Raw genomic sequence first — 21,687 nt, 5'->3', positions numbered from 1 at the left:
TTGGATTGATCCCTTGGTCATTAGGCAGTGTCCTTCTTTGTCTCTTGTAATAGTCTTTATTTTAAAGTCTATTTTGTCTGATATGAAAATTGCTACTCCAGCTTTCTTTTCATTTCTATTTGCATGGAATACCTTTTTCCATCCCCTCACTTTCACTCTGTATGTGTCCCTGGGTCTGAAGTGGGTCTCTTGTAGACAGCATATGTACAGGCCTTGTTTTTGTATCCATTCAGCCAGTCTATGTCTTTTGGTTGGAGGATTTAATACATTTACATTTAAGGTAATTAGCGATATGTATGTCCCTATTACCATTTTGTTAATTGTTTTGAGTTTGTTATTGTAGGTCTTTTCCTTCTCTTGTGTTTCCTGCCTAGAGAAGTTCCTTTAGCATTTGTTGTAAAGCTGGTTTGGTGGTGCTGAATTCTCTTAGCTTTTGCTTGTCTTTAAAGGTTTTAATTTCTCCATCGAATCTGAATGAGATCCTTGCTGGGTAGAGTAATCTTGGTTGTAGGTTTTTCCCTTTCATCACTTTAAATATGTCCTGCCACTCCCTTCTGGCTTGCAGAGTTTCTGCTGAAAGAGCAGCTGTTAACCTTATGGGGATTCCCTTGTATGCTATTTGTTGTTTCTCCCTTGCTGCTTTTAATATTTTTTCTTTGTATTTAATTTTTGACAGTTTGATTAATATGTGTCTTGGCGTGTTTCTCCTTGTATTTATCCTGTATGGGACTCTCTGTACTTCCTGGACTTGACTATTTCCTTTCCCATATTAGGGAAGTTTTCAACTATAATCTCTTCAAATATTTTCTCAGTCCCTTTCTTCTTAACTTCTTCTTCTGGGACCCGTATAATTCAAATGCTGGTGCATTTAATGTTGTCCCAGAGGTCTCTGAGACTGTCCTCAATTTTTTTCATTCCTTTTTCTTTATTCTGCTCTGCAATAGTTATTTCCACTATTTTATCTTCCAGGTCACTTATCCGTTCTTCTGTCTCCATTACTCTGCTATTGATTCCTTCTAGAGAATTTTTAATTTCATTTTATGTGTTGTTCATCATTGTTTGTTTGCTGTTTAGTTCTTCTAGGTCCTTGTTAACGTTTCTTGTATTTTCTCCATTCTACTTTTGAGATTTGGGATCATCTTTACTATCATTACTCTGAATTCTTTTTCAAGTAGACTGCCTATTTCCTCTTCATTTGTTTGGTCTGGTGGGTTTTTACCTTGCTCCTTCATCTGTTGTGTATTTCTCTGTATTCCCATTTGGTTAACTTACTGTGTTTGGGGTCTCCTTTTCACAGGCTGTAGGTTCGTAGTTCCTGTTGTTTTTGGTATCTGCCCCCAGTGGGTAAGGTTGGTTAAGTGGGTTGTGTAGGCTTCCTGGTGGAGGGGACTGGTGCCTGTGTTCTGGTGGATGAGGCTGGATCTTGCCTTTCTGGTGGGCAGTGCCGCGTCTGGTGATGTGTTTTGGGGTGTCTGTGACCGTATTATGATTTTAGGCAACCTCTCTGCTAATGGGCGGGGTTGTGTTCCTGTCTTGCTAGTTGTTTGCAATGGGGTGTCCAGCACTGCAGCTTGTTGGTCACTGAGTGGAGCTGCATCTTAGCGTTGCGAGGGATATCTCTGGAAGAGCTCTCACTGACTGATATTACGAGGGGCCGGGAGGTGTCTGGTGGACCAATGTCCTGAACTCAGCTCTCCCACCTCAGAGGCTCAGGGCTGACACCCAGCCAGAGCACCAAGATCCTGTCAGCCACACAGCTCAGAAGAAGAGTGAGAAAAGAAAAAAAAAGAGAGAAAGAAAAAATTTTAAAAAAATAAAGTTTTTAAAATTAAAAAATATATTATTAAAATAAAATAATAAAGTAATTAATTAAAAAAAAGAAGAGAGCAACCAAACCAAGAAACCAATCCACCAATGATAACAAGCACTAAAAACTATACTAAAAACAACGACAGAGCCCTAGGATAAATGGTAAAAGCAAACCTATACAGACAAACTCACACAAAGAAGCACACACATACACACTCACAAAAAGAGAAAAAGGAAAAAAAAAAAAAAAAAATATATATATATACATATAAGAGGAAGAGAGCAACCAAATCAATAAACAAATCCACCAATGATAATTAGCTCTAAATAGTCAACTAAGACAAACATAAAACTTGAAACAAATTAGACACAGAAAGCAAACCCCAAGTCTACAGTTGCTCTGAAAGTCTACCGCATCAGTTTGGGGATGATTCACTGTCTACTGAGGTATTCCACAGGTGCAGGGTACGTCAAGTTGATTGTGGAGATTTAATCCTTTGCTCCTGGGGCTGCACAGATTTCCCTTTTCTCTTCTTTGTTCACACAGCTCCTGGGGTTCAGGTTTGGATTTGGCCCCATCTCTGCATGTAGGTCGTCCTCTGGCTTCTGTTCTTCACCCAGACAGGCGGGGGTTAAAGGAGCGGCTGACTCGGGGGCTCTGGCTCACTCAGGCCGGGAGGAGGAAGGGGTATGGAATGTGGGGTGAGCCTACGGCGGCAGAGGCTGGTGTGACGTTGTAGCAGCCTGGGGCATGCCGTGTGTTCTCCCGAGGAAGTTGTCCTTGGATCACGGGACCCTGGCAGTGGTGGGCTGCACAGGTTCCCGGGAGGGGAGGTGTGGATAGTGACCTGCGCTTGCACACAGGATTCTTGGTGGCTGCAGCAGCAGCCTTAGTGTTTCATGTGCGTCTCTGGTGCCCACGCGGATAGCCATGGCTCACACCCATCTCTGGAGCTCCTTTAGGCAGTGCTCTGAATCCCCTCTCCTCGCTCACCCTGAAACAATGGTCTCTTGACTCTTATGCAGGTCCAGACTTTTTCCTGGACTCCCTCCCAGCTAGCTGTGGTGCACTAGCCCCCTTCAGGTTGTGTTCACACAGCCAACCCCAGTCCTCTCTGAGATCTGACCTCCGAAGCCTGAGCCTCAGCTCCCAGCCCCCACCGGCCCCAGTGGGTGAGCAGACAAGCCTCTCAGGCTGGTGGGTGCTGGTCGGCACTGATCTTCTGTGCAGTAATCTCTCCGCTTTGCCCCCTGCAAGCCTGTTGCTCCGCTCTCCTCTGTGGTTCCTAAGCTTCACCCCTGTCACTCCCCATTTCCGCCAGTGAAGGGGCTTCCTAGTGTGTGGAAACTTTTCCTCCTTCACGGCTCCCTCCCAGATGTGCTGGTCCCGTCCCTATCCTTTTGTCTCTGTTTTTTCTTTTCTCTTTTGCCCTACCCAGGTACGTGGGGAGTTTCTTGCCTTTTGGGAAGTCTGAGGTCTTCTGCCAGCATTTAGTAGGTGTTCTGTAGGAGTTGTTCCCCATGTTGATGTATTTTTGATGTATCTGTGGCAAGGAAGGTGATCTCCACGTCTTACTCCTCTGCCATCTTGAAGGTCGGTGTAGAGGAAATTCTTAAATCACCCTAACACTGACACTGTGTAAAAGAAGTTGGCACCTACCTCGTAATAGCAGAATGAAATCTCTACCCCTCTCTCTCAAGTAGAGAAAAACTAGACACTAAAATCAGGACTCAGATGAATTTATGTGGTAAACAAGAAATACAAAAACAGGAAAGTAAATCACTAATTTATTGGGCATTATGAATTAGAACAAACACATGGTAAGAATTTTATTGTGCTACTATATTACATGTCATGTATGCTTTACTTAATCTTTCTGAAAGAATGTATTGCCATGACCATTATTTAACATTCTGGTCTGAACTGTTTGTTTCAATCTTTATGAATAAAAACTTAATTACTTACAAAAACAGTGTACTCTCTTTCACTTTGTGTTAGTCAGAAATGTGCCCTGGCAAATATAGTCCATAAGAATGTTTTCTCTGTGCCTTGTTCTGAGCTGAACTCTCACTTCCCTATCGACTCCATCCTCTGGTATTCAGTTTCCTAAACTGAAAGGTGTGTGAAAGGGTCAGACCCATATCTCTCATTCTTTCTTACATTCGAACTTCTAAGGCATTTTTCTTACCAACATATTATATATACTACAGTTCAGAGAAAAATAGGTTTTGTTAATGATACCTCCCACCTTTTTTAGAATGCAATTACTGAAAGAAACACCATGCTTCAAAAAGCATAAAAACATGAAGAACATTTTTTTAAAATTCACTTTCTCTGATGTCTTAAATATTTCAGGATGTGTACCCTTAACAAATTTTTAAATAGTAATATAGTCATTTCTCTAAAGATTGCTGGTTAACCATATTTACAGTAAAGACATTAGGAAAATCATGATTGTTGTTGATTTTTTTTAAAAAATGACATTTGTGTAGGTTGAACATTGATGTTTTTCAATGTTTTATAAAAGTTTCCATGTAAGTATAGACTATAAAAGAATTAGGTCACTAAGTACTACATGTTGCTTTCTGATATTAAAAGTACTTTAAAAATTATCTGTACTGCCTAATGTCAATAAGTTATCAAAGTTAAGTACTCTTTTCACATGAGTGACTTCTAGATAGTTGAAGGAACCTGTAATCCTACTTTAAATTTTCTCTTCACCAAGCTAATCAATCCCATTTCTTTCCATCAATCTCCCTCATTAATCCCTGGCTTATATCCTGTCACACAGAAATATGTAGAAACATGCATGAGAACTATATGCACCAGCTTCAAGGTAATGGATTGAGAGGCAGCACAGAAGTGACAGAAGAGGGAAAAAAAATTAGCAATACTTTTCAAAAGAGAAGAACTGAAGCAAATAAGGCAAAAATTACTACTTGTTAAATCTGTATGGCAAGTATAGGAGTGTATTACATTATTTTCTGAAAATTTTCCATATTCTTGAAATACTCCACAATTAAAAGTTTTAATTAAGTTTTAAATAAACACAGAAGCCTAATAAGAGAGAGAAGAGTTGTGAAAGCATCAAACTGAATGTCTGCCAAATCGCAGGTTCTGAAAGCACTACTGAAAATGCTCAGGCTTATGAGAGACTGAACGCCGAACATTTGGGTGCTCTTTTAATATTGCTACCCATAATGTGCTTCAATTCCATTTAACCCAAATCAATTCTGCCATTTTCAATCCAGAGTCCAGCATAAAAGAAAGAAGAGATCAAGTAGTTAATGAACTCTATATTCTCTTTTAACATCCTAGTAACTGCCCCAAGAAACACACTGTTGAATGTAGCTTAAAAACTGTTTTTGCTAACCTTTATGTTTCTTCAAGGATACGCATCACAGATCCCACAAACTCTCTTTTCTTTAATTCATTCTTAGTTCGTGTACTCCTTCTCCATGTTCAATTTATATTTTTTAAAAATATTCAGGCACAGCAACATCAGTTTCTTGAGATACCTCTCTCTTCTTGATCATCAGAGTTATGTATGAATACACCATCAGTATTACATTCTCCAGAGACCCAGACTCTGAAGATCTACCTTTGTGTTTATACTCTCAGACTATGAATCATACAAACCTTTTTTTCTAAATTACAGTTGCCAGATTAGCAGATAAAAATATAAAGTCAGAGTTAAATTTGAATTTCAATTAATTTTTTAGTATAATATGTCCCATGCAATATTTGGGACATACTTACATGGGATATATTTATACTAAAAAAATTACTTGTCGTTACCTGAAATTCGAATTTAACTCTGCATCTTGTATTTTATTTGGCAACCCTACTCTGAACATTCAAAAATCTGCATTCCTTCACTCTTCTGGCAAATACTGTATCTTCTTAAGTCAAGAATAATTGTTAACAAGAGGTCTCAAAATTTTTGAAATAGGTACCAACTCTTTAAAAGTTCAAATGAGAAAAATGAACAAAAAGTAAAAGATTAGACAAGTCTGTAGTGGTGACACATTTTAATAGATCATTTGTGAGGGCAGCTGCAAAGACCTGAGAAACACCAGGTTCACCAGGGTGAAAAAGTAAACTTCAAGATGGTAATCTAACTAAAGAAGACTGAAGCCTAAAAAATCCCACAACGATCTGGAAAAGGAGGTGTTAACTGAAGTGTTCTTTCTTCCACTTTTTATTCAGCACTGATTAAAAAAAATTATACTGCATCTGGTGAAAATACTTCTACCCATCCATTAACTCATTCATTCAACAAAAACATTCAGGGACTTCCTGGTGGCAAAGTGGTTAAGAATCCGCCTGCCTATGCAGGGGACACGGGTTCGAGCCCTGGCCCAGGAAGATCCCACATGCCACGGAACAACTAAGCCCATGCACCACAACTACTGAGCCTGCGCTCCAGAGCCCATGAGCCACCACTACTGAGCCCACATGCCACCACTACTGAAGCCCGTGAGCCTAGAGCCCATGCTCCGCAACAAGAGAAGCCACTGCAATGAGAAGCCTGTGCACCGCAACAAAGAGTAGCCCCCGCTCGCCGCAACTACAGAAAGCCCACGCACAGCAACGAAGACCCAACGCAGCCAAAAAAAAAAAAGAAAAACATTCAGTGGGGACACAGTGATAAAGTTACTGAAGTGAAAGTCCCCTCTCTCCTTGTTAGTAATATTTTCTTCTCTATTGGATGATTTCCAAAACCCCAAAATATGCTGTAGCTGCTCCCATATTTAAAAACTCCACAGCCCTTTTCAATTAACACCCCATTTTTTTGATCGCTATCTACAGCAGACACTCCAGTCCTATCAGGCTTTAACCTGTACTATTCCACCAAAAGAGCTATAAAGGTCACAAATAAGCTCAACATTGCCAAATTCAGTTACTTCTCAGTCCTTGTTTGATCCCTGTCAGGAGATTTTGACCCAGCCCTTCTGAACAGTTGCTTCACTTGGCATCTAGGACACCAATATGTCTTGTTTTTTCTCCTACATTATCTCTTGGCTCTTTCCACTCTTCTTGGTTCCTCCTCATCCTCCTATCCTTTAACACTGCTTTGCCCCTAAGCTCAGAGTTCAGACCTTTTCTTTAGCTACAGTCATTCCCCATGTGATCCTTCAGTCTCAAGGCTTTAAGTATCATTTATATTCTAACACCAAATTCTTATCTCCATCCTGCGCATCTCACCTGTACTCCAGATTTGTCTACCCATGCCTCTTCCACATCTCCACTTAGATGTCTAATAGTGAGCTCAAACTTAAAACTGTCAAAATTTATCTCCCATGCAAACCTCCTCTTATGGTCTACCTCACTTTAATAAATCACAACTCCACTCTGCCTGCTGCTCAGACCAAAAAACTTGGAGTTATGCTTTACACCATCCACCTTATCAGTAAAGTCTCCCAATTCTACCTTCAAAATATATCCAGAATCTGACCACTTCTCATCATTACCATCTCTTCCCCAGTTTACTGCAATGGCCTATTTAGTCTCCCTGTTTTCACCCTTACTCCCTAACAATCTAATTTCCACATATAAACAAGAATGATTCTTTTCTAAAACAAATAACATTGTGGCTCTCCTCTGCTCAAAACCCCCCAAAGGTTTCCCATATCTCTAAGTAAACTTCAAAACTCCCAAGGCATCTGGCTTTCTCCAACCTTTTGATTTGATCCCCTGTAACTCTCCTCCTTGCTCATTTTGGGGCATCCACACTGGCCTTGGTGCAGTGATATAACCATACCAAGCAGATCCCTCTGGATGAACACTCTTCCTCCAGATGCCACAAAGGTAGGTCCCTCATTTCCTTCAGGTTGCTGCTCAAACATCTCTTTACCAGAGACACCTTCTCGGACCACCCTATCTAAAACAGCACCCTTTCCTTCATCCTTCTGCACCCAACCCACTTTACTTCAAGGCACTTATCACTGTGCTTGTTGTCAGCTACATCCAATAGAGTAAGATCCCCACAAGGGTGGGGACTTTGCTTTGTTCACTGCAGTATCCAAAGCACCTCAACAGTGCCTGGGGCCTTGTGCAGTCTCGGTAAATATTTGTATAATGGCTGGCTGGATGGACTGACAGGAAGAATAAAGGGAAGCCAAAGCTGCCACAAAAAAAAGAGGCAGAATTTACAGGTCTGGATTCCTATACATTTATTTTTTGAAGCTTATATCATCTTTATTTCAAGACCTCAAAAATATAGTTTCACAGAAATTAGCTTAATTATTTGATTAATTTATTTCAGTCCCTAAGAAAAGAGGTCTTACAAACAAGGAAGTTTACTCAAACACAAAAGAAATCAAAAGCTACTGTGATTTATTCAACTCATGATGCCATTCTTTTCAAAGAACTTATATATGCAGAAATGTAATTCTTATTTTGGGGGTAAGTTTTTTTCAAAATCTCAAGCTAATAAAGTAGAAAAGCAAAAGCAAGGGTAAAAGGATAGTCAACAGTTGCTAGAAACTCTAGGGTAGGAGTGGGCTCAGCAGGAATATCATAGTAGAAGAATGCAGGAACAACTTTCACTCAATTGATATTTCTTAACTAGTATTTCCACTGCATGCTGGACACCAGGCTGGGTGAACCACAGTGAGCAAAATCAATCTGCTACCTGCCCTTGCGAAGCTCACAGCCTGGTGGGGAAGACAACCCAATTAAATAAGCTATCTCAATACAAACTAAGACTGCTATCTATAAAAGGAGGCAGTAATGAGTGTTATCAGAACACAAAGCAGGTGCCTCTAGCCTAGCAATAAAGGAGGTTGGGAAGGAAAAGCAGCTTTCTTACTTGAGACTTCAAGGATGAAGTGTTAGGTAAAAAGGGCAACATATTCCAGATGAGGGGTGAGAACATTTCACACTCAAGGAACTGAAAAGATGACTGGAGCATAGCGGTCAAAGAGTATGTAATGTGGCAAGAGATGGAGCTGGAGAGATAGGTAGGAATGAGGTCATGAAGGGCCTCATAAGTTATGTTGTTTAGAAATTGTTCTAATAGTAAGAGAAATCTTCAGAAGAGTTTTTGACTTGAGCTGTGTTTAATAGACATTACTATGACTGCAGTACTATGGACCACAGGAAGGCAAGACCTGAAGCAGAAAGATACTAGGAGGTTGCTGCAGTAATCCAGATGAAGAGATGAAGATGAGGAGATGATGGGTTCCTGAAACGAAGTAGTGGTAGTGATTTAGAGAAAAGTGGAGGAATCAGGTAATTCAATTAAATTTATTTGGCTTACTCTGATTATTTCTATCTGTGGTGGGGAAGGAGGCAAGGACCTCAGCTGACCTCCACATGTATAGATCAGGTTGATGACAGAATTCACTGAATTAGGGCTCAGTTTTTCTTGGGTAGGGGGGGCAGTTAGGAATATCATGAGTTCAATCTCGGATGAGTTGAGTCTGAGATGTCTGTATGACATTCAAGTAGAAACGGTCAGTAGGGGCTGAATATTCAGGTGTGAAGTTCAGGAGAGAGGTCTGGATACAAACATGAGAATCATAAAGAGTATCATGGGAAGAGATAAAAATCACCCAAGGATTTGTGTGAAGACTAAGAAGACAAGAACAGCAGAAGCTGGAGGAACATGAGACTTTACAGAATAAATGGGTAGAAAGGTCTATAAAGGAGATTCTGAACAACAGGAGGCCAAATAAGGCCAGGGTGGTGTCTCTGAAACCAAGGAAAGGATAAGTTTTAAGGAAGAGGTATGGTCAACCATGTCAAACGCTGTCAAGACATGTGGTAAAATGTCCATTGGATATAGAATTTTAGCTATGTTCTTCCAGTGTTCTGTTTCTAATAAATACAAACAGAGGAGTTTTCAAAACCTGGTGTTCAGCCAAGCCACCCCTCAAATTCCTTAAAGAATTTCATTGAACAGTCTCCCAAAGCCAACATCTTGACTATAATCTCCAAGAGTGCAAAAGTGATGTATGTCTTCTTTTCCCTGGTACCCTGTATGGTTCTTGGTCTGTGCCAAAGAACTCAATAAGTATCTGTTCAATGATGTGTACTCAGAGTATTACTGTGAAGCTTTCCAGAATTGATTTTTAGGTTATTCTTTACCACACCAATCTTCAGAGTAAAAGCATTGCTAATAGTTTTGCAAAGCTTCCTTCACTCCTTAAAGAACGCTCAAAAAGAACGTTTAGTGAGCCTCCCTGGTGTCAGAGGTACTACTTAAAGCAGGTCTCATTTTAGAAAATATATGTGCACTGGGAAAGGATGCACTGAAATTATTTTTGCAGATTGTATACTGTCATTAATTTATTCTTATAAATCATTTATGTAGACTTTTATAATTAAGTTTCTTAAATAAAGATTAAGACATACTTATATCTATCAATATTTATAAATAAGAGTAGCATTTATCATTTTTACATTGTTCTATTTGATTGGCTTGTTGGACATTTTATTCACTTTCAAGAATTTTTCTACAAGGACAAGTTGTCTCATTGGTAAGCAAGGATTCCCTCACCTGGAATGGAATATAAATTTTCCTTTATCAAATTCATATGCCATGTTTCTTAGCTACACACAACTGAGTAACTTGCTAGTTACTGACTTCGTTTGAAAATGACCTAGCAAGTCTTTGAAAATGCTGGAAAACATTAGCAACTGCCTCCCTGACTACTCCATAATCCTGAGATAAACTACCTTCCTTCTTTTGAAGTTCTGGTGTAATAAGATAGATATTATCCAAAATTAAGAGGCTCTTGAATTCATATGCTTTAATATAGAAGTTCTTCACAATATGAATTGGTGGCACTGGAATCACTTGGGAGTTGCTTGAAAATAGACATTTCTAGACACCATCCCCCAAGAGTATGATTCAGCAGTTTGACAATCTTTGGTTTAGTCATTAAATAACTAGGTATGAACTTTCTTCTCTTCAACTATAAATATTTCTTGTCAATTATCTTATTAAAACATATCCTGAGAATGCTTACTGTTACCGGTAATTGTCTTACATATTATATCTTTAAATCATGTACCTCTCAAAATTGCACCCTTATTTTCCATGTCAGTTCAAACCTTTGATGATGAATGCAATTCCTAAGAATTATCTTTAAAGAGGAAATCACAGAAGTGGAGGAAAACTAGTCAAAAACTCCAAAACCAGGAAGATAAAATGGGAATCTATCTTAATTTACAAAGGTCTCCAAGAGTTATTCTATTCAAATAACAACAAGGAGAGACAGACTGTAGTAGGAAGAAGCAGAATAAAAATAAAAAGAAATTAATTCAGATGCCAATTTTTGTTTTATGGTAGAAAATCAAGCTAACTTCTCAGGATATCAATTTTCTGATCAATAAAATGAAGAGGAATAACAAAATGATTTTTTATGCCCCTTTCAGGCTGAATGATCTGACTAAAATCAGAATACTCAAACATGGGTTGAATTGCATTAACTCTGAATCACAGAGACAGTTTCAGAAATAAATTAGGACAACCTATAAGACATTACCACAGCCAACGCAGAGCTGGAAAATGAACAAACAATAGACAAACTCACTTAAACATACTTGCTCATCTACATGCAAAATACTCAAATGAGATGGTACATATTGAATTAATGAACATCTATATGGGTCTGTCAACTATGTGCTAAGTATTATACCAGGCAAAAGAAATGAGAAATAAGATCCAGTCCCTACTTTAAGTAACTTTAGAGTATAACACACAATGCCTCCCTTTGGATGATTACTAAATACATATTAGATACCTTATTCTCTCCTCCTTGGTAATTATGCACTTTTTCTTTCCATAAATGTCTTTGCTGTAATTTCAGTTTCAGGTAGATATCTGCTCAAAGTTAAAAACTGTGTCACATTACATCAAGATTATTCTGTACTTAAAGGGCTCATGTAAACCACCTCCCCATGGAAGGTACTATGGGGCAATAAATTTACTTCATTCAACAAGTACTATACATTTTCCTCATGAATATGCTTTGTGCATAGAATGCTTATGAATTACAAGTTATTAACACATAGATCACTCAGACCAATGTAAAAACTGGAAAAATAAAATATTATTTTTCAGGTAGAAACTGATTTCCAATTGTGAATTTTACAACTAAGCCAACTTTGCAAAAAGAAAACTTACTCCTCTTAACTGGCAAAACACTAGCATGCATACCATCTTTTTGATCAAAGGCAAAATCAAGTCATACTGTGCAAGTAAAATAATCTGCTCCTCTTTCAATGCCACTTACATATAAACACTGACAATAACTTATTCTTGCAAAAAGCCTTGCTTAGGTCAACTAGAGATCCATGACATGAGGAGGAGCCCTAGTCTCGATTCTCTACTAAAAGGGTGATGGACTACAGAAAGTTCCATAAGTACCGACATCCTATGTCTCTTGATTTCCTAGGCCTAGCATAGTGCCTGGTACATATGAAGACATAAATAAGTGAATGACGAATGAACAAAAACTAAAACTATTCAGCAGGGATCACAACTTAAGCTATGAAAAATTAATTCATTTAAATAATATTATTTAGCTTACACTTAACTGGTATCTCTAAGAAGCATTTTTCTTATGCAAGAATATTATTATAATTATCATTAAAAATGAAAGATACATGAAGAGAAGCACGCTCCAGAGTGGAATCAAAAGCTGAATTCTCAACTTCTGAGAACACTTTGAAAATCAGAAAAGTGATTTCAATCTATGAAACATGCAATCTGGTGATGGTGACCGCTCTTCAATCTAATCTTACTTAGGAAAAGAAAGACAGAAAATATGATTACTAGTTTGAACTACACATGTGATACCATTCATATAAAATTTTTAGCTTCCGCTAAAATGTTTCTTTTAAACTAAATAGCAAAATACACGAACACACTGGAGTCAATGAATGAGTTAATGTGTGATAAGAAGCCTATTTAAAAGAACTGCCCACGTACCCACAACACCTCAGCACGCTTGCACATACAACACTTATTTCGAAGTAACATTCTAGACTCCTCGATTGCTAAATTCACCATGGTCCACTCCCCACCCACTTTATTTACTTTTCAGTGTGGAGGTAAAAAACACAAGGAAGCTGATTTCTCTCCCAAGTCCACGTGAAGAAAACGAAAAAGTTACTACATTTTTGTAACGGGAAAAAAACACAAAAAAAAACAAAAAAAAAACCCTAATGAAAACAAATTACCCACGCACAGGAAAAATTTTAAAAAATTACCCATCTGGTCATCACGTTGTGGCCTAACACCTTGGCAACATGTGACTCTGGTTCATTTTTTGATTCCCACCCCCACCCTACAAATTCCATGAAAAGGACGAGACTATCCGAGACCACAGACAAGTCTCCGGCCCCGAGAGGGATGACAGGTCCGGGCTTGCCTCCGGGGCCGAACGGGAATCGTCCAAGGGGCACCCTGGCCCCGCCTCCTACCGGCTTCTCAGGGCCGCAGCACCCCTTCTCCTCCTCCCACTTCCTTCTCCTCACCTCTCGGCCCCGGTTCATGCGCTTCCCATCTCTCCGCCAGCTCCTGCCTCCGCGCCTCCCTCCATTTCGGTTTGATCTTTACTTCCCACGCCGGGTGAGGGCCGGAGGGCAGTGCAGAGGATGCCAGCGGGCAGCTGCCCCGCCGCGTCCTAGTCCGCACCCCACGCCGGGCTTGCCGGGTCCCCTCCAGCCACGGGGCAGGGTACGCGAAGACAGCCGGACAGCCGGACAAACCCACAGATCCGGAGAGGAGGGAGGGGGCGGAGCAAGCGCGGGCCTACACGTCACCCGCCCGCAGCGGCGCCAACGTCTGCACGTCGGCTCCCCCAGCCCCACCCCCACGCGTGCGCGCGCCGCCGCCCCGCCCGCCGCCCGCCCAGCGCTGAGGTGGACCAGGCCTGCGGCGAGGGCGCGCCCCCAGGCGGGCGTGGGCGCGGGCGCGCGCGTTCCCGGGACTCGGTGTCTGTGGGGTGCCCTTGCGAGGCAGGGCCTGCCACCTCCAGATCGCTACCTGAGCATCTTTCCCTGTAGTTACTTGAGTCGGCTCCATCTTCTCCCCGCCCTTCTCTGTGAGGTGAAGACACGGAGGAGGTAATTCCTATTACAGGTAAAGTAGAGAGGAGCCCTGAGTATGAGTGAAGAACCAAGTAATTGTCATTGTCATCGCCAGCCAGAAATCCTGGCTGCTGGTCACTTTATATACGGTTCCTTCCTTTCAAGTCCCGCCTTCCTTAAGCTTTCTGGATTCTCAGTTTAGTTCTCTTAAAGTTACCTCTTCTAGTCGGTCCTTTTGTCGGACGAACCCCACCAAAAACAAAATGCCTGAAGATTCCCTGGCTCAACTGAATCAGGAAGATGACATTAAGAAAAATTAACCTCAAGAATGTGCTGTATGTGTGTACAGTTCTAGGCTAAAAGCCGGGCATGCAAAGGCGGTATGAGTTAATAATGTGCTGTGGCTCCTTTTTTCACTTCCATACCCCTCTCGTAAGGAATGTGCCTTGACACCTCATAGAACCGTGTTTTATAGAGAGGCAGCCAATAGTGATCCAATTATACACTAAACTGCCCTAACTACTTCTGTAGTTCTGCGTTCAGTTCTAGATCAGGCACTTTAAGAAGACCTCAAAGAAGTTGGAATTATTTCAGAGAAGAGCAAAATGATGAAGAGTGCTCAAAAGCATGACAAATGAAGAAGTACTCTTTGAACTTAGGAAGATTCTCACAGAAGAGAGAAAGCTACTGGGACTATCTCTAAATATGTAAAAACTCATCATGTAACATAGATTTGTTTCATGTGGTCTCAAGAGATGCAGACTTGAGGGCTTCCCTGGTGGCACAGTGGTTGAGAGTCCGCCTGCCGATGCAGGGGACACGGGTTCGTGCCCCGGTCCCGGAAGATCCCACATGCCGCGGAGCGGCTGGGCCCGTGAGCCATGGCGGCTGAGCCTGCGCGTCCGGAGCCTGTGCTCCGCAACGGGAGAGGCCACAACAGTGAGAGGCCCGCGTACCGCAAAAAAAAAAAGAGAGATGCAGACTTGAGAGAAACAGATTTCAGACCCTGAAAAGAGGATCCCCTTCTAGCACTCGCCAGAGAAGGTGTCTGCTTTAGGTTACATTGATGCCTTGACCCCTGGATTTGACTTTAAGTAGATTCTGAAGGCTTACTTAATAGGAACTAGGTGCGGGGGAGACAGGCATCAAGAGAAGAATTAGTTGATGGTTTTGTTAAAGGCGTTTACAGCCTTGAGAGTCAATCAGTTCATGGTTCCAGCCTTAGAATTTACAGGTTAGCTCTGAGACAAGTCAAATGCATCAAAAGGTAAAAAATGCAAGGAGGCTATATGATAATGAGAGGTACTAACAATAAGTTCTAGGAGTTTACATGACAGATTGTTCTCATCACAGTTTCAGAGACTTAGGGGACAAGAAGGAAATCGAAAATAGACTGCTTAGAACTGCCCTGTCCAGTAGGATAGCCACTAGCCAAATATGAATATTTATACTTGAAATGTGGCTGGTCCAAATTGAGACATGCAGTAAGTGTGAAATACACACCAGATTTCAAAGATTTAGTACAAAGAAAAAAATGTAAAATAGCTTAATTCTTATATTGATGACATGTTGAAATATTTGGTAGATATTGGGTTAGGATATTAAAACTAATTTCACTTATTTTCACTTTTTTAATTTGGCTACTAGAAAACTTTTAAATTACATAGGTCGCTTGTATCTTGTTCTATTAGATAGTCCTGACCTAGAAGGAAATATACTTCATTGAACTCTAAGAACTATCTTTGTACCCTTTGTAGTCCTTGGGGGATTTTCCAAAACATTAATGGAAAGACAGTCTGATGACAAGATTCCTCATGAAGAGAAGGAAGACTGTCCATAAAATATGCCATGAGCAAAGACAAGGAAACAAGACTGTAGATGCATTCTGTGGTGAGTAACCTGTTTGTCTATAGTGGAAGGTTCTTATTAGAAGGTAGTGACAAAGTCAAAATTGGCTAGAAACTGGTCTGTAAGGAGAGACTCAACTTTGAATTTAGTTCTATAGGCAGTTGGGATTTGGCAGTTACCAACTGGGATTGTAAGATTATCTTGGCAATATTGAGTATAGTGGGTTGAAATTAATGGGTGGTTGGGCAACCAATTAAAACTCATTGTACTTAAAAATGTATTATACCAAAAAATGTTCAATAGAGGGTTGATTTAAATAAATTATAGCACATCTATAAAGTGGAATCAATTGATATGGAAACATATCAAGATATACAATTGAGTAGTTTACAAAACAATATATATACAATATGACCCCATATATGAAAAATTAAATACGTATGTGTATGTAACTAGATCATTTGACTAAAATTACCTTAATTATTCCAAAATTGTCTCAAAAACAAAATCTCAGGGTGGGGTATTTTCAGTGGCTCAACGAAGTCATCCATGTTTTTGGCTCTTTCATGTCTGTGTTCCATCATATTAGCAAATTAGCCTTTCAGTCTCAGCCTTTGTCACCTCATGTGTTGTTGGCATGGGTTAATAAGCTCCAGACTCATTTCCAGCCCATCAGTCTCTTAGTATCTCAGTATGTAAGACCAGTAGGTCTGCCCAGCTCATTAGTGTCCCACAACCTTAGCTTATAGGCCTTTTTTGGTTTTACCTATTCTCAGTCCAATGTCCTGCCGTCTTCCCTACCCCAGCTTGCAACATTGGGTCTTAAAAGTCCATCTTTGATAGACCCCAGTGCAGTTCCTTACCTGGAGCTGACACTTAACTGCTGGAGGACACCGAATAATAAAAGACTCAATTCTAGGGGCTTCCCTGGTGGTGCAGTGGTTGAGAGTCCGCCTGCCGATGTAGGGGAAACGGGTTCTTGCCCCGGTCTGGGAAGATCCCACATGCCGCGGAGCGGCTAGGCCCGTGAGCCATGGCTGCTGAGCTTGCGCGTCCAGAGCCTGTGCTCCGCAACGGGAGAGGCCACAAGGGGGTGAGAGGCCCGCGTACCACAAAAAAAAACAAAAAAAAACAAAAAAACTCAATTCTAAAATAAGCCTCCCTAAACTTTTTAATGAACTGAGTTGGGAAGGAAAAAAGGATCACTACCATGGCAGACTGTTGGTTGCCTACCCAACCACCATTTTTGTCCTCTTCCTCACTTAATAAAATGAATTTGTTAAAGTTCCAAAGAACTAAAGAAATGTGAGCTCCTCCCATTACCCTGGTAGTAATTCTATTTCTGTTTGAATAAGAATGTTGTAGAGGTGGTCACATGTCCAAGGGATAGTCAGCTAGGGAGGATTCTGCAATATGTTTTATTCAAATGGCAAAATATATGCTTATAAAATATAGAGAGTTGTTCTTGGGTTTCTGTTCCAGATGGTGAACTTGGCATACCATCTGCCAACTATTCTTTCCTAGACACATAAAAATGTAGAAGTAGAAAAACCAAAGAGTAAATAAAAGAATAAAGATATGTGTGTTTTTATGTACGTGCTTATGTTAAGGAGAGGACAGTAGGTAGAGAAGGGGAGAAAAGTAAATGAAATTTCAACAATTTCCTGGATAAAAAGCTAATAGTAGTGATTTGACTAGTAATAACACCCAAAACGAACGCCTAAAAAAATATAGTGAAGATGCTACAAAAGAGTTGGTTGGGAGCATGGCAGAGGGCAGAAGTGAGAATAAGGGCTGAAAATGGAGGTAACATTCTAAATATGGTACAAGTGAATCAGTCACAATACACATTTCCTTCTCTCATTCATGCACACTGTGAGCAGACAAAGACACATCTGCCACCAGACAAAAACAGAAACCAAGGGCTTCCCTGGTGGTGCAGTGGTTGAGAATCCGCCTGCCAATGCAGGGGACACGGGTTTGAGCCCTGGTTCGGGAAGATCCCACATGCCGCGGAGCGGCTGGGCCCGTGCGCCGCAACTGCTGAGCCTGTGCTCTGGAGCCCGTGCTCTGCAACAGGAGAGGCCACCGCGATGAGAAGCCCACACACCTCAACGAAGAGTAGCCCCCACTCACAGCAAGTAGAGAAAGCCCACATGCAGCAACGAAGACCCAATGCTGCCAAAAATAAAATAAATGAAATAAATTAATTAAAAAAAAAAAAACAGAAACCAAAAAGACCCCAAAGTCTCCTCCAAATTAATTGCACAAATAGTAGAGAAGAAGTGAAAACTTTTATGTTGACAACACAGAGCAAAACCACTATTGTTCTGGCATTCAGAGCCAGCATTCAGAGAGCCAGCTAGCTACTTGGCCACCAGTCCTAAAGTGAAACCTGATTTCTGGCCCTGCCCTGGCCGTGTATTCACAATTTCCACACAGGAGAAAGAGCTGGAAGACATCCTACTTACTAAAAGCAAAGGAAAACCACATCAATGACCAGCTCTTTTTATGAAGGAACATACAGTGAAGAATCAACAGGCAAATCAGGAAAATCACCATTCTGAAAGAGAAAGACAGAGAAAAACAGAGTAACTAACTCCAAAGGAAGCCATTAAAATTCAGGAAATAAAAAAGGACATTTTTTAAAAGCACTCCAATTTATATACTCCAGTATTCAGGATATATTGGATCTATAAGATACAAACCAAATATTCTGAAAAAAGAGCAACCACAGAAGAAAATAGAGTTCTGAGACACTAAAAACATGATTACTTAAATAAAAAATTCATTGGAAGTATTGGAGATAAAAATCAAGGAAATCTAGAACATAAGATAAAAGACATAAACAGAAAACATGAAAACAGATGAGTCATGGAGAACCAATCCAACCAGCCAATTTAATCAGTAGAAGAGAAAGAGATTTTTTTTTAAGTGAGAAAAAAAAATCAAGAATAAAATCTATGAATAATAATAATAATAAACCTGCAAATTTTCCAAACATAAACATTTTACCAACAAAGGAATAAAAATAAGACCTACTCAGCAGCACTGGATCTAGAAGACAATTACAGAATATTTTCAAAGCTTTAATGGTAGATATTTTTCAGTCTACAGTTCTGTACTCATTCAATTTATCAATTAACTAAAAGAGCAAACTAAAGATATTTTCAGTTCAGCAAGGATGGAGAACTACAGAACACTTTCCTCTGGTATGATCTTTTAGAAAGTTACTTGACCATATACTCCAGCAAAATAAGGGCAAAAACCAAGAGGAAACCATGGAATTCTGGAAAAGGTGTATCAATCCTAGAAAAAGGCAAAGAAAAAAATCATGGAAGAGTGCCGTGCCTCGTCTGGAGAGGAAGCAGTGTAGATGGGAGCACAAAGCTGAAGGGTTCAAGGAGCAAGTCTTAGAGGAGGAAATGCAGGGGTGGGGGCAGGGGTGGGTAGAGGGGGCATTCAGTAGAATAGATGGTAAGGTAGGGGATTTGAAAAAAATGAAGTTGTAGTAAATCAAATGGTGCAAGGATAAAATGTAGACAGGGGTAGTTCCTTAGAAGAAATTCAGAAAAGATATTACCAGGAAAAGGATCAAAACAAAATGTATCCATTATACTTAGGACTGGGAGGAAGAAAGAGAGCTAGCAAAGGAGAAGAGTGGTCAAAGAGATAAGTGATAAGCTAAGATATATAGAATTATTTTTTTAAGTCATCAACAAGGTTAATTCCTGCTCAAAGTCAAGGAGAGTAGAGACTGGATAAATGTCCTTGGAGATTTAGGTGATTGATGAATTGGAATCACTTTTAGTAACCTGATAAAGATGGAATCATATGGAAATGTAAGCGAGTAAATGAGAAGTGGGAAAATGAAAGCACCACTGATAATCATTTTTGTCTAAAAAAGCAAGGCAATACATGAAGAAATATTAGAGTCCGAGAGAGACTTTTGTCTGTGTGTGGTTTTTTTTCTTTTTTTTTTTTGCGGTACGCGGGCCTCTCACTGCTGTGGCCTCTCCCATCGCAGAGCACAAGCTCCAGACGCGCAGGCCCAGCGGCCATAGCCCACGGGCCCAGCCGCTCCGCGGCATGCGGGATCCTCCAGGACCGGGGCACGAACCCGCGTGCCCTGCATCGGCAGGCGGACTCCCAACCACTGCGCCACCAGGGAAGCCCTGTGTGTGTTTTTAAGATAGAAGAGGAGGGGCAAGGATTGATAAAGGGAAAGAACCTATAAGAAAGAGATGAGCTAAGTAAGGAAATAAGGAGGTAAGGGCAGACAAGGATGCACTGAAGACCATGGGTGAGGTTTTTCTTTATCTTGGTAGAAGGAAGTTTTTCTGTGAGATAGGACAGAAGTAGTAGAAGATGCTTGAATATACAGGAGTAAGTTCAAGGTATTGAGGTATGTGTAGCTATAATAATTTCCAAGTTGAACATATGAAATGAAAGTTATGCATCTTTTAGCAGCCTTGAAATTATGAATTGTTCAGTGGATGAATATTTTTAACTATTTCTTATAAGATAATAAGATACATTAAATTTTCATAAAATATTACAAAATACAAAAGCCAATTTCAAGGATGCAGTCAAGGTTAGGTATTAAAAAGCAACACCACTCAAAGTCAATATAAAATATGTGATGAAAACTACTATTCACCCAGTTCTTATTGGCTGTTTTAACTTGATATCCAATTGGTTTTCCCAAATGCCAGGTGATACCCCGTGGTCAGTGTGAGAATGCATTTGAGTATATGTTTGTGTGTGTGAATGGGACTTTGGGGAAAAAAGATTAGAGGCAGTTAGCTTCAAAACTAATTTTTAACTAGACTTTTGATAGCAGAAGCTAGGTCTGGTTGTCTTATACAGGCAAATGATCCACCCAAAGTTTGGGGCTGAAACATGTTTATTCCTTAAAGTACTGTGTGGGAAGGGAAGAATCATTCTGTGCTAACTGTTGCCATTCTATGATTACTCCCATGGATAAGGTGGGAAATTGCTTAAGCTATATATAATGAGACCCAGAATAACAGCAGCTTAAACAATAGACATCTCATATACAGGATGCATGGATGATCCTAGAATGTTGTACTTTCTTTCTCGATTTATTCATCCAGGGACACATGCACCTTCTCATTGCTCTGCCATTTCTAGGGTGTTGTCCTCATTTAATAGTCCAAGATGACTCACAGTCATGACCATATTCCAAGTAGCAGTCCTAAGGAAGAGGAGGAACCAAAGGACATCCCTTGGGAAACTGAAAGTGTACCTATCACTCACAGTCACATGGCCATACTGAGTTGCAAGGGAAGCTGGGAAATGTAGTATTTATTTCAGGCAACCCTGTACTAAGTTAAATAATCAGGAGGTAGGAAATATTTGGAGACAAATGTTTCACCCAGAATACTTTCCTTCTTAATTAAAGCAAATATACTGGTATTAAACAGATAAGAATAGCCTCTCTTCCCTTCTTACCAGAACTGAGCCAAAGGGAACAGAAGAGAATGTCAAGAATAACTTTTATCTCTTTCTAACACATAAAAAGTGAGCTAGTAAAAACTGGCAGAATGAAATCCTGAACAGTAATTACTTTAAGGATTAATTTTTCCTGAAGTTTAACCTATTCTTAAGCATGTTCAATGTCGTCAAAGTGAAGTTTTCATTCATTCTACCCACAAGAAATTAAGCATATATCACAAAATCCACACTTTGCTAAGCAGTGTGACACATTCCAAAGAAACACATGATATGATCTCTAGTCTCAAGGAACTTAGAGGAATTTATAGTTTGGGTAGAAGACAAATTTAACACTCAAGACGCTTCAAGAACAATTAAGTGCTGAGTTGCATGATACTTACTTTATGAGTGCAAAAGGAATTCAAAGTAAAGATAGGCCACCTCTGGATACAAGACATTAAAAACCTTTGTGGAAATAGTGAAAACTGAACTGGGCATATAAGAATAGGTAGAACAAAATGTTT

The 21,687-nt window shown here is 40.1% G+C and overlaps 1 protein-coding gene and 1 long non-coding RNA gene across 6 annotated transcripts in view; one reads left to right on the top strand and one right to left on the bottom strand.

Annotated features, from left to right (window-relative positions):
- ASCC3 (activating signal cointegrator 1 complex subunit 3) overlaps window positions 1–13,593 on the bottom strand; it is a 331,462-nt gene extending 317,869 nt beyond the window's left edge. The window contains exon 1 of one of the 4 annotated variants that reach the window (XM_033418763.2): window positions 13,304–13,593. The gene's annotated coding sequence lies outside the window, so the exon portion shown is untranslated. The remainder of the gene's footprint in view (window positions 1–13,303) is intronic. The other 3 variants (XM_033418760.2, XM_033418762.2, XM_004264782.4) reach the window with 3 other exon arrangements.
- Window positions 13,594–13,671: 78 nt separating this feature from the next.
- The window catches only part of LOC117199383 (uncharacterized), a 45,219-nt gene continuing 37,203 nt past the window's right edge, over window positions 13,672–21,687 (top strand). Inside the window, exons 1-2 of one of the 2 annotated variants that reach the window (XR_004480610.2) lie at window positions 13,672–13,910; window positions 15,616–15,748. This is a non-coding gene — a long non-coding RNA (uncharacterized LOC117199383). The remainder of the gene's footprint in view (window positions 13,911–15,615; window positions 15,749–21,687) is intronic. The other variant, XR_004480608.2, reaches the window with a different exon arrangement.

This window comes from Orcinus orca, chromosome 12 (assembly GCF_937001465.1).
Source record: "Orcinus orca chromosome 12, mOrcOrc1.1, whole genome shotgun sequence".
NCBI classification, from domain to species: domain Eukaryota; kingdom Metazoa; phylum Chordata; class Mammalia; order Artiodactyla; family Delphinidae; genus Orcinus; species Orcinus orca.
Note: the sequence above shows the minus strand (reverse complement) of the source record. Positions and strands in the feature narration are given on the sequence as shown.